Source organism: Meleagris gallopavo, chromosome 13, assembly GCF_905368555.1.
Source record: "Meleagris gallopavo chromosome 13, MGAL_WU_HG_1.1, whole genome shotgun sequence".
NCBI lineage: Eukaryota > Metazoa > Chordata > Aves > Galliformes > Phasianidae > Meleagris > Meleagris gallopavo.
Window position 1 is genome coordinate 9,970,952 of NC_139416.1, and position 13,541 is coordinate 9,984,492.

Here is a 13,541-nt window from a genome sequence, read left to right on the forward strand (position 1 = left end):
CTTTCTGCCTTGCAAATTCTTACAGACTATCCAGCCTGACAGCTCATGCTGCCACATTCCCTTAATCCAGGCCTTTAAAGGGTTTTTCACCCAGTTGCTCATTTCCTTGAAGCTGCTAATAGTTTAATTATAGCTGAGACCTCTTTTTTCCATTTACTTGGAAGTAGTCTGTGGGTTCAAAAGCTACCAGAGATGGGAAAACAGAGGGACTTGCTTGTATAAATCTTTTCTCCACAAAAACTAAATTTAAAAGGAAAAAAAAAAAAAAAACATTGCATGGAACGTATACAGCAACACAAACAGAGAAAGACTGCATTGGTTGCTCTACCTGGTTTGGTGAGTGCATGCTCCAGCAAGCAGAGCTGCTTGCTGTGAGTATTATGACTGGAAGTATATACCCAGCAGCCTCCTTCCATCCTAATGCCAACGTTCCTCAGCTTTGTTAGGGCTGGCCACAGTGGGAATAGATAGTGGGCCTGTGACTTCAAATCACATTACAGTTCAGCCATTTTCCGTGGAGGCTCAAAGCGGACACGCCACTACTTCAACCTACAGTAAATGATAAGGTGCTAACGGTTCTCTTCATCAAGGATTTCGTTCTACTGGGACCACTTTTCTGATGTTTCTCAGAAGAAACTTACATCATGCAAAGTTAAATAATCACTTCCACCAAACCAAACACCACAGCACAGCTGCTCAGCTTGCTGCTTAGTGTTTTCCCTGCTAACAGCACTCACAGGGTGCACACTGTGAAGGCTCGCTGGTGCTTAACGTGAACTAACCTGAACACATTAGGTCTGTCAAGAGCTGCATTATTTATGACCAAGTTTCACAAAACATTGATAAAATGTGGCATCTAAACTGTAGTTTGTTTGATCAATTACTTAATATATTTTACTGTCTTTTTTTCTGGAAAAAGTCTCACTGGTTCTAATGAAGTATGCTGTACTTTTAATCAAACGTCAGGTCTGAACACCTCAGCTTATGTCTTTTGGTGGAATGCACTTGGCAGCTCAGGGCATGTCAAACTGAATAGAGCTATAGCAGCCTAGTGCAGGATGAGAGCTCCCAAGTATGTTCTCTGATTCAAGGTTATCTCGTAGATCGCAGATTAGATGTTCATTTGCCTTGGCTTATGTCAGCGCGTGCCGTCCTAGACTCTGAGAAGGACTTTTGTTCCCTCAAAGTGCAGACTGTGCTGTATTTAAGGCTGGAATCATGCCTGTGACTAGACTATCTGGGGAGAAAGGCCTGAATTAGCCTGTTTCTTTCTTGCAGTCAGACACTTCCCCACCACTGCAATACTTCAGCTGATTCTCACTGTAAATCTCATCTTCTTCCCAGAGAAGGTTTATGTAAATCTTAATTACGGCACTGCAATTTCAATATTTACTGACATGCTGTAAATCCACTGTGTACAAAGCAGACTAGGATCCAATAATAGAGAGGCATTGTTTAATTATATGTTTATTAGAGCAGTAAAACTAATAATCCCCAGTAAAATCTTTGAAAATTATCCAGTCGTGGTGGAGTAATCACTCTCCTTTCAGCACAAGATAAAAGCACGGCAAACAGATATTGCTGTATCATAACGCTGTATCAGAATTACACAGCCCCCGAGCCCAATTCACACTGCCAGCCTCTCACAATCATGTATTTAGAATCACGCATTAGAAAAGGAATTGAATAATTCAAGTGTTGGTGCCTAAGTCAATTATTTCATCTCAATGGGTCTCGCTCTCAGGGAACAGGCTCTAGAAGCTCATTTTACACAGCTCTGATTCAAAGCCAGCAACAGTTAGGGCAGTCTTTCGTTCTTAACAACTGTCTACAGATGAGGTCAATCATAACTGAAAATATTATAATGCCCCCCACGGCACTTCATCAGGTTTCTGACAAGATTTTTTTCATATGTACAGAATACATCGTTGTTCAGACAGAACAACATGGAGACATTTTGCTTTTTGCTCACTTACAGCACGCATGTCCTCTTGATTACAGTATCCCATAGTGCACGAAAGAATGCAAGCCAGTCATGTAAAACAGAAAATGCATATTTATCACAGGCTTTTCCTATAAATTATTCCTAATGTGGAGGAGAACACTTAATACAATGTACATGCATTTCTTAACACAGATACAAAGCATGGGTGTCTCTTTTATGCACTTGCGAGTTAAGAAGCTGTTCTTTAGAGCTTGTGGGATGTGGCTGTTGCTAAGACAACTGTGGTGCAGCCACTTACAATGTCCGTGATCATGCACCAGAAGCTGTAATTTACCCACAGGTTCCTCATTTATTAGAGCAGAGAAACAGCAGGATGGTTGCTGCAGCACATCCCACATGATGCAGCATGGTGAGAGTGGCTGCCACTGCACGCTCTGGGTCTCAACTGGTGCTCAATTGAAAGGAAGTTTCAATATTGCAGCATATGCTTTGTTAAAGCAAACATAACTTTTGAGCCTAGGAAGGGAAAGGAAGTCCTACCACTTGCTGATTTCCTCAATTAAAACACACCTTTCAGTATTATAGACTTCTGAAGGATTTACCAGACTTTAGTACACGTCTGTAATGAGAAATAAATTCAGGAGAACTTCAGAGCCTGGCTCAGTAAGCAAAAGCAGCACAGTCTGGGACTTTACACTTGGTTACTCCATTGCATGGCAGGGAATAGAGAAGTAATTAGGATACCCATATAGAGCAAACAGTACCTCACGCCCTGTGTTTTACCACTAGTGAAGATGAGCTAGTACCATGTCTCTGCGATGCTGTTCCCTTTCTGAGAACACCTTCAGGTGTCATCGCAGTCACCAATGCTATCTTCTCCAAATGCATCACGGGGAGCACTTTGTCACTAACTCCTCGCCCACTGCTAGGACGTTTCTACAATTCAGTTAATCCAGCCAATGTAGTCTTAATGTTCCTCTGCTGGCTAGGACAGAAAATGATCTTCAAAGCATTTGTAAAGCCTGTTTGTTATGACCTTATGTCCATGCATAAGTGAAGAGTAAAGTCACTACTACAAAATGTCCATAAGGTCAGAAGATGGAGAGAGCTGTATGTGGCGGGTATGTGTAGGGCTGAGCAGTCGTCTACTTCTGTAAGGCATGACTGGAAGAAATTCTGGCCCGCAGGCTGGGGAAAGAGGCAATGCGAGAGGCTAGCCAGCCAAGAGAAACAGGAGCACATGGACACACACAGATCAGTGAGCAGCAGCACAGCTAGTAGGGCTGCAGCACCTGCCTTTCAATTCAGTAGAGCACTGTGATACTCTGAATTTCAGTTTGTAAAACCTCACAGGACTTGCAGCGCACGATGAATGGTGTCGTATTGTCACCACAATGACACTGATACCTGCAGAAGCAGCTTATTTTCTTGTTTTGTATATCCAGTTTTAATAGCTGTGCACCTTGTGTTCACTAGCATGTCAGAACAGAGCAGTCATGTCTGCATTACTACTGATAACAACTAACTTCCCTGATAACATCAGTGAAGAAAGAACTGATAGACAACTACAGAAGTTAACTATGAAATGCATGTCAAAATATTCATTTTCTTGTAATCCACTACTTCAGTTTCTTTCTAAAGAGTACCACACACAGTCAAAACATTTGTAAGTACATGTTACTACTAAGATTTTGATAATAATATGTGTGAACTATCATATTATTTCAACAGTGGTTCACACACTGTGGCATGCAGGTCTTCAAGGTTCTTCCATCTCCTTGTTTTATCATGTGTTTGTTCTGTGCATAACTATTGTAGTTTACTGCAACAAAATCCATTTTCCTTAAGGCACATTCTATAATGAACACATAAAGAATGCTTTTTTGTTCAGAATGTGTTATGAACAGCTTAGTATCAATTTTAAAGAAGTGTGACTAGCTTCTTAATGGCTTATTTTAGTTATTTCTAGCTGCCACTAAGCTGGAAAAAATGCTTCAAAAGTATTCTTATTAAAGCACTTTGAGAGTTTTTTTTAGCAATGCTCAGATGTGCCATCAGTATAACATTTTAAGTAACGTACCTAAAAATAGAACTGTTTCCAAATATCAGGAAATATGCCATAAGGGAAATACATGTATCATAAAAGAGAATTCATATACGTATACAGGAAAAGCTCTCAGTGTTATAAAGCCATTTGAGAATCCCAACTTAGAGACAGGAAATTTATGTACTTTAATCCTATTTATGCTGGTTTCAAACTGAACTGATTTTCCAAGCAATTCATGTTTGAATGTTTCAGTTAAGTCCACAGAGGTTGTCAAAGGTTCTGCACTTTGCAAAACCTCTTCCACTAAAGGGACCCAATTTCAGATTTCTGCTTTTGAGTACTAGTTTCCTTATCTGGAGTCACAGTGTAATCTACTATATTTGAACTAAAGTAACCAGCCCATATTTCCAAGCAGTGATTCACATCTCCTAGGCTTCAGCATATACTTTCATCAATCTTTTCATTCCCTGATTTCAGCTTCATAATGGAGATCCCCAAGCTCCACTGAACTCTGTGGGACTGCTGAGCATGAAACAAATGGCAGAGCAGCAGATGAGGTACACATGCATGTCTCACTGATGCCCTTCCTGCTGAAAGTCGTTCCTGCATTAATTCCTTTTTCACAAGAATTAAGGAACACCCAGTAGTTTAAACAGGCAGATGTTAAAGCAATGTATTAATTAGAACTGAATTAATCTTCCCCCTTGTCCTGTCCCAACAGACCCTTTTAAAAGAGTCCCCTTCTGTCTGCATCCTCTTTGGATACTCAAAGGCCACTCTGGGGTCTTCCCAGAGCCTTCTCTTCTCCAGGCTGAACAGCCACAGGTCTCACAGCCCTCCACTGAACAGGCATCAACAGGTCTATGTCTCTCTTTCTAGTTTATCTACTTCAGCAATGCCTATTAGTAAGTGAAATCCATGTATATCCCTAGGATTTTTGTTTCTTACATTCCCCCAACAGCTTACAAGATGATACATCATAATGTCTGAGTATACCAAGCATTGTCCAAATGACTTTGAAACATAACCTTTACAGCAGAAATTGTAACTGTTCAAGAGCATGGTCAAGCTCACCTTGAAACACAATGGAAGAGTGAAGATCGCATCAAGCACAAGTAATAGGCCCTTCATTTTCCTCATAACAGTAGCTATAAATAAGTGATAAAGTCAGCTCAAGGTCTGTCTTAATTCCAAATAAATAAATTATTTGCAACCAGTACAAAATGAACTAGAGAGTGTCTTATGTGTCCCCTAACTATAGGAGCTGTTCTCAGAAAGAATGACTGCTGCTGCTCCTACCTGGCTGGACAGCTGATGGTGATGAATTTTGTCATGGGTGGTATTAATGATAGCCTATTTCTGTAAAAAGACAAAAGCTGGTCCTTTCTGCACCTATCTTTTAAGACTATGGTATAAATTGCAGTCTTTTCCTTCAAGGAAAAACAAAAAATGCTCTTAAATTCAGTTAGGTGTGTGTATTCAGCTTTCTATACATCACTTTTTTATGTTTTTTCACATTTTAAGCACAGTATGTCATTTCTACTTATCAGCAACTTGAATTCCCTTCTAAGGTATTAGATTTAAAAATCCATTCAGGAGTATGATACTTAACTTAGTTTGACAGAAAATGATGCATGTTCCATTAAATCCTTACAAGCACCCTGTCTGTCAGTAAAACCTAACAGGCAGTATGCTTGTGCATCCTAACTTCCCACCTTCTTTTATTTGGTCAGAAAGGAAAGAGTTAATTCCAGTACAGAGGAGCAAGGTCCACTAATTTTATTCCTCTTTTTATTGACACATTGCTGGCTTCAATCAGCTTAAAGAGTGGGTTCTTCTGACTTTGTTTCAGGAATTGAATCACAGTTGCTCTTTGGAAAGGCAATCCCTTGTCAATCGTATACATATCAAATGGTCATGAAAATTCATATCTGCTCGGATCCCCTAGGGTAATATTTATCTCTGTTGAGTCAACTGCAACAGTACTCAATACAAAAGTAAAAGCTGGACCAGTAATGGTTAGAAATAAAATGAGAGAAAATGGAGAAGAAAGCTCTGAACAGGGCAAGATCCATTTCATAACTGTAAATGAAAACTGCACATATACAAATTTTTCTTTGAAGAGATGTATTTATAAATAATGTGTCAATGATGGAAAGAGGATAGAAAGGTAGTGAATAGAGACCACAGTCAGCAGAGACAAAGTTCTGCTGAGCTACACTTTTGACTGATGAAAACACTGCCATTTTCTTCAGGGAAAAAATAAAAAAATAAAAGCATATCTCAAAGAGGACTGAGTTTTTATCTAAAATAACAAAGGAATTTCACTTTTCTGGAGAGTGAAGCTTGATGGTACCAAAAGCATTACTATTATGAGGTGGATGTGAGAGTCTCTGTCCTCTCTGATTGCTCTCACAGCCCACTCCCACTTCATATGGAGCCTCTCTGGCAAGTCAGGTCCTTAACAGCAGCAAGAGGAGATAGGAAAGGAAAATGGAAGAATTTAGAGAAGAGGGAAATGCAACTTTCATATTACCCGAGATTATTTTTTTTTTTTAATATTGGATAAAAAATGCTCAGCTATATGATATCATAGTGATACTACGTGAAAATTAGTAAAAGCAGGTCTACATAAAGTGATGGAGAAGAGCTGCTAAAAGGAAGTGCAGGCAAATAGTAACCAAAGAAAACTCAGCTCCCAGAACTAAAGCTCTAACTTCCAAAGGCTCTGCAAATGTAGGCACCTAATTGTTTCCTTCTCCTGTAAAAACACAAACCTGATTTCCTGACAGAGAGGATTCTCTAAGCATAGCTGTTCTGGTAAATAATTCATTGCATTTAAAACAAGACAACAGTGTTTTTTCCTCCACTGGTACACTGACACACATTGGTATAAGAAAGGGAAGAAAAGAAGGACTACTAAGAACATTTTCCATCTAAACACCTATTCTATCAATAAGAAAATGAAAGAGATTGTTATGAATCTGAAATATCCCAAATAAAACCAGAGAGTAATTAAATCACAAATCCCTGAGCAAAGTTAAGGGCCTTCATAGTATGTTACTGCACTTCTGGAGGGAACATAACAAAACCAGTCTAAGTAGCTTTTCAATAACCATCAGTAGTGAACTTGCAAAAGCAACTAATTTTTAAAATATATCAATTGAGAAACAAATATAAAGTATTGCTACAGAGCAGTTGTAGGAATCTTTGTCCAAAGTGTCTTCACTAATGAGGAGAGATAACTTTTTATGAAAGTTCTTGTCTTTAATGTTATTAAATTGACCAAGTTTCAAGGGGCTCATAAGCAATTTATTGAAACTGAATTAAAAGGTTCATGTACCAAATCATAAAATTTTGGCACAGAGACACAGAACATTTCTGGCTCCTGTTATCATTTACCATGAAAAATACGCACTGTGTGTTATTCATATTTATATTACCAAGTTGTACTCGAAACAATGTTTACTCCCATCTAATAAATGAAACGAGAGCAGAAACACCAGAGTTGTGAAACCTATTACATATGTCCATCAGGAGCAAATAAGGATTAGTTTCTGCTGCTTGAGGAACACTTACAAGTATATGCACATAATATTCAAAAAGAAAAGGTCCTCTATTCTATCATTTGGTCATGTTGGGTGTTTTGCTACTGTTTTGTTAAAAAAAAAAAAAAAAGGCATATTGTTTTTCTTCATTTAGTTTAGGAATGTCTTTCATGTTCAAAAACAAAGTTATTATTTCTCAGTTCTGTATTATCCTGTTACCCTGCTCCCACACTGCATATCTTTTGATGACTTTCTTTCGGTAATTAATTCTGTGCCCTTGATCACTATTTTCTATTTCCCCACAGTCTCTCCTTTTTCTCTCTCCTGGAAATAAGTGTGTTTCAAGGCAGAAAAAAACCCAACTGAATGGAATTCTGTAAGGTTTTCAGGTTTTAATTTTTATTTTTTCCAGAGCCTTACTAACCTTGACATTGTTGCCTTAACTTAAGACCTGTAAGCAGAGTGGTTGCCTTGCACACTGCACATACGGGCCATTCCAAACAAAAATTGACATGGTCAGCAAACACAGCCAGCCAGAATGAAAACAGCCTCTGAAAGGCACTACTTACAGACAGAGAGCAATTTCAGCCCGCGGGAGCCAGCAGGAGTGCTGTGAAGGTACCTGTAAAAGGGGGGATCTATACTGTGTTCATTTAGCAACGCCTCGTTCCCCACTGCTCCCAGGGTGAAAAATGCAGGCACTAAAGCAGGCACCTGGCACGCATGCTGCTTTCAGAAATGAAAACAGTGGTTTTCAAAGAAAATGATTAAAAAAGCATAGCTAGCTTTTAGTATTGAAAAGCTTGATTTGATGTGAAAAGTCTTACATTACCACAGAGTCCAAACAGCAGCACGGCCCAGTGTCCAATGCAGTGCCACATGCACAGAGCTGAGGAACCCCTTCTGTAAATGCCTTGGAGAGACGAGGTATGTTCAGACAGCAATTAAATTAAATTTCCTAATGAGTTGATAAGCAACAGAAATGATGCAGGGGATACACTGTGAACTGATTAAATAAAAAAGGTGTCAGCTGCAGCATTGGCAGCAGGAGAAAAGGTAGCAGGGCTTCCTGCTCAGGGTTACCTCTCCCCTCACACGCTTCCCAACAAAACAAAGCCTGCAGCATGACTCCCCACAATTGAGCCCACAGATCAACCTCAGAGCAAATTGGCTCAGTGCGCTCTAAAGAGAAATGGAAATTACTTCTCTACACTAGAAGTGATAACATTCACCTGTAATACAAATCATTCGACTGTTTCCAAATCTTCTAGCCAGGCATTTATCCTTATCCTGTCAGTAAAAATGTTTCTATTTATGAAATTATTTTAGAACCTGTTATCAAAATGACTTTTTTTTTTTTCTATGAGCAGACAGCATTCTGTGGGGAAAAAAAAAAAAAGAAAAAAAAAATTGAAATCTTTTGTACCCATCTGTTAAACTCTGTGCTTTGTTGGTGTAAGGAGCCACACAGTGTGCGTGTTGGAGAGGTGATGTGAGCAGGGTCAGCCCCCAGCAGTGACAGCAGGGGCTGCTCCGCAATGCTCTAGGATTCTGCTGCTCCTCTGCCCTGCATTACGGGCCTGAGGAACACACACCTGAACGGGCACAGTTTCAGTGGGGAGTGTCTTACACTGCCTTTGAAACCATATAAAGTGCAAGGAATTACATCCCAGCCAGAAAACCACAAACAATTCCTAGATCCCTTTTCTCCAATTTTATTGCAAGCCAACCCTCAGCTACAATCCACAGGGTAAAATGAGTATAAAACAATGGCAAAGTATACACTCATTAAGGTATGACACAAACAAAACTCCATTTGTAGAATTTATCTACCAAGTCCAGTGGGATTTAGACTCCAAGCGTAAGTGTTTTTCCAGAATAACACTTTATAGATCTGCTTCTTTGCCCTATGAAGAGGATGAAGGGAGCCAAGTGAGCAATCCCCTGGGCTGCATGTTTTTGGCTGCAGAGGGTGTTGCATAGACACAGAGCATGTGAGTACTTACAAATTAAGCCAGCACTGCAGAAAAAAGTGTGACAAATCTGCTCTCCTGACATACTGGGGAACTGGGCCACAGGGAAATGAAATAACTTCTTCAGCCAGGGAGCACACTCAGAGCTAGCCATGCTAACTTCATCAAACAGGAAATCTCTGAGAAGTCACAAGAAAGATGGAGACAGGGCAGTCTCCCCCAGAAATCCAGAAGCTACAAGAACATAGCATCAGCAGGTTTTGTACTAAACATAACCCTCTGAACAGAGCCCAGATGTGTATCTCAGCTAGGCCAGGTGCAAATACCAATGTCTGTTCTCCTTATAGCTGCACAACTCAAAAAGTCAGAAGAACCAGAAGGCAAGTATAGGTCCTGATTCTTGACATGGAGTAAAAGATAGATATGAAACAACCAAAAATGCTTTTTCATACTGACATGCCAATCTATGTGTTTGATCTGAAGGCACACAACACCTGTCTATGAAGGAATGTGTGTGTGCACGTGTGCCAAAGACCCGTAGATAAAGTCCTTCCCACTACACTCCTAAAAGGCTGAGCTGATTTTGAAAACACTCCTGTATTTTCTGTAGTATTTCCAAAATCTTTTACTTCTTTTCCAAGAGCTACATGGTCATACACAGGCCAAGTTTTGAAAATGACTGAAAAATGCTTAATTCTGCACTAGTTATGTTTACAAAGCAGAATTTTAAACCTGCCAAGATTTGTAAAACCACAAGATGAGAGACTCATGGGTATTTAAAAATAAATAAATAGAGCGGATGCATACTCAATTAAAAAAAAATTAGTTTATACTCCAAAGAATATTGAAGCCACAGGAAAGACTCCTGATAGCTTTTTTGAGGTTTTGACACAAGCCTTCGTATATCTTGGCATTTGGTGCCAACCTACATAAGTGATAGAAATAATTAACCAGCATTACCACTTTGTATTGCCTACTTTAATTTTAACATAGTCTCTGGCATTACATTTCCCATTTAAGAGTAATGTAGGTTTAGGTACCTTTCCTACAAGAGTTCATTACAAAGAGCATTCAGCTCCGGAATAAATTTTCATTTTCTGTTGTGCTACTGGCACTGATTTCACTGATTCAGACTGCATTTATAAGGTTTGCCGTTATTTTCAAGCAGAATGCAAATTAGGACAGATATTAGGTTAAGGTAAGTACAAAGGCTTTCATAACAATGGGCATGAGAGGAGCCAGGCTGACAAAACTGGGAACTGATATTCTATACTCATCTGCATAAAAGGTGCAGCTGAGAAAAACTACATCTTCCTATGCCACAAAACATGCCTACCCATTACTCACACCACCTGCTCCAGAGGTGAGGGAAGGTGATCATCTCAAGGCTCTTCTGCTCCGTCAAACCTTTGTCACAGTTGGAATGACTAGGCTTTGTTAGCAAAGCAGTAGCAAATAGAAGCTGAAGCAGAAATCAATGTATTTAATTCAGAATTCTATCTTTTAGCATTATTTTAAATCAGATCCATTAGAGAGAGAAAGCAGAGACGACGATGCTACATGGTGCAGAGCAGTCAGTCCCCCAGACCTGCAGCTCCGCCTCTGCTCCATAAATCACCCAGCGTTCCACACGGCACATTCTGACATATTTGATGAAATAATGAAAAAGCAGCTGGGATACACGTGTTTCAGAAAGATTTGCATAATGAATCATCTTCATTTGGATATATACGGTCAATTATTGATGCTGTGCATCTCTTTTTACTATAGCATTAACACAAATTGCATGAGAGACCTTATAGATTTGATTTGGGGAGCAATTAATTTACACCTTCTGAAGCAATTTGTGTTGCTTAATTTTTATTTCAGTGAAAACTACACAAGCATTCTCAAAATACAGATAGGAAAACCTGGTATCTCTCATACAACCAAAACAGTGTATTGCTAAAAGGGCATTTCAGACTACTGTAGGTACCGTTAGCAGATGGTAAGGCACTGACAGCTCTAGGTGTTCTAAATTAAATGAATCAAGATACCACTTGTTCCAAGTGAGTGGGTGGTTAATCACATTCACCTTTTGTATTGTTGACAGATACTGTTGATTTTGGTAATAAGAAGACCGAGAATTCTGAAGAAGATTGAAATGTGTTTTAAATTCAGAACAAAAGGTCAATTTTCCACCCACCATCAACTCTTTCATTTTCCTATCAAGCCACATTTGAAATAAAAAACAATAAATAGCACTTTAGAAAGTATCAAAACGTGGGGATTTCCTCAGTGAAGGTCAGGAAATAAGTTGTGTGTTAGGGGATAAGCAACTAATTCCTTCGGTTACTCAGAGTTACAGCATAGATTATCACATCTGATTTCAAACCTTTAGACATACTGATGAAAATGTAAATCTGATTTCCACGTCCAATTACCATATGAAGCACGATGGCACTCATTTGTACACATCTATTTCATTGCTCTCATATTATTGACAGATACTAGAATATCGTATTCTACACGTTTTAGCTGCATTATATAGGTCTTCATTTGTAGAATATAAATCTAAAGTCTATATGAGCAGCTATGAATTCTCAGTGTATTCCAAATGAATAATCATGATTTTGGTTTTCATTTATATTCACACATATGAAAGATGAAGCTACCATCATAAAAGGTTCTGCTCTGACTGAAAGTCCTTACGCAGTCAAAAGAATCTGTTGTGTGATCAATAGCATTAGGAGTGTAACAGACTAGTTGCTGTTATTCAGAATTCTCTTAATTAGGTTTTCCTCAAAGAAAGCAATTCTGTTTCATGATACTAACTGACAATAGCTGCTGCTTGAGCATGACAGCATTATCAAATATTCTGCTTAATTTGGCGACATTTGGTCAGTTTTGAGAAGTGAAGTGGTGTTTTACCAGGTGTTGATTAGGCATGACGTGTTCATTTTTTATCTTTAATCAAATAAGCTATTCCAAAAATACTAAAAAAATATACTCCCCCCATGACATGCAGTTAATATTTTATGAATTTGCTTTAGCTGATATTGTATCTTATACCTTCTTAAACTTATCAACTCTCCCTGAATTCTTCCTACCACATGCCATGGTACCACATTCAAAACTCTGCAGAATAAATTACTCTCCCCTTAAAGGAGGTAATAGGCCCACTGTGGTACCCCAATTAAGAGAATTCTCACATACTAATTTTATGCTTTCTAGTTAAGGACCAATTACAGTTCTAGGAGGCTGGCCTGAGCTCGGATTAAAAGGAATAGAATTTGAACAGCAAAAGGCTGAAGACACTTGGCTTCCCAAGCCCTAAGCAGACTGAGCAGCTCCCCACCCATACCGGCCAGCTGTACAGCACACCCTTCCAAGACAGCCCTTAACCACCCGCCATGCTCTTCATGCACTGCAATGGCTGATCCCAAATCCAGCACCATGACAGGCAGCCCCTTGTGACAGGCTGAGCTCTGGGTGCCTGCAGCAACAGCAGGACCCCAGACTTTAGGATAGGGTATGAAAGGAGGTGTAAGTATCTCCTATGTAGGCCAGGCAAACCAAAGTTCACACCTTCATAGTGACATTTAGCGTAGCAGCTAACCATTCTGCGGTAGGAGACCTCAAATAGATGCAACATATTCAGAAATGAGACAAACTGAGCAATGTTTGCTGTCACTTCAGTCCAACAGCCTTAACACTCTTGTACTCTGCTGTAGGACAGCATGAGAGAACACAGCTGCTTTAGTAGTAACGGGTACTTGTCATACGTCAGTTGTGGACAAAAGGAAACTGAAGCAAACCTTTCAAAGACTTCAGTGGTTTGGGAATGTGTCCCAGGGCAGCAGGTAAACGAAGTAGACAGTGACCCTGCTAGCAACAGGATGCTCATGTTTTCATGAAGATTAAATAACTGCTCCTCAGCAAACTCTACAACTCTTTTTAGGCAAACAGGCAATGATGCAAACCAGCCATGTATGTTTGTAAACTACTTTGCACAACTGGACATGTTTGTGGACATTGAAACAGAACGT

The 13,541-nt window shown here is 39.4% G+C and overlaps 1 protein-coding gene across 12 annotated transcripts in view; it reads left to right on the top strand.

Moving 5' to 3' along the window:
* Positions 1 to 13,541, top strand: part of CHST8 (carbohydrate sulfotransferase 8) — a 165,092-nt gene that overhangs the window by 86,665 nt on the left and 64,886 nt on the right. For 2 of the 12 annotated variants that reach the window (XM_085234527.1, XM_085234530.1), the window contains one exon: positions 4,470 to 4,549. The exons of the other annotated variants lie outside the window; for them this stretch is intronic. The gene's annotated coding sequence lies outside the window, so the exon portion shown is untranslated. The remainder of the gene's footprint in view (positions 1 to 4,469; positions 4,550 to 13,541) is intronic. 12 annotated transcript variants of the gene reach the window in all.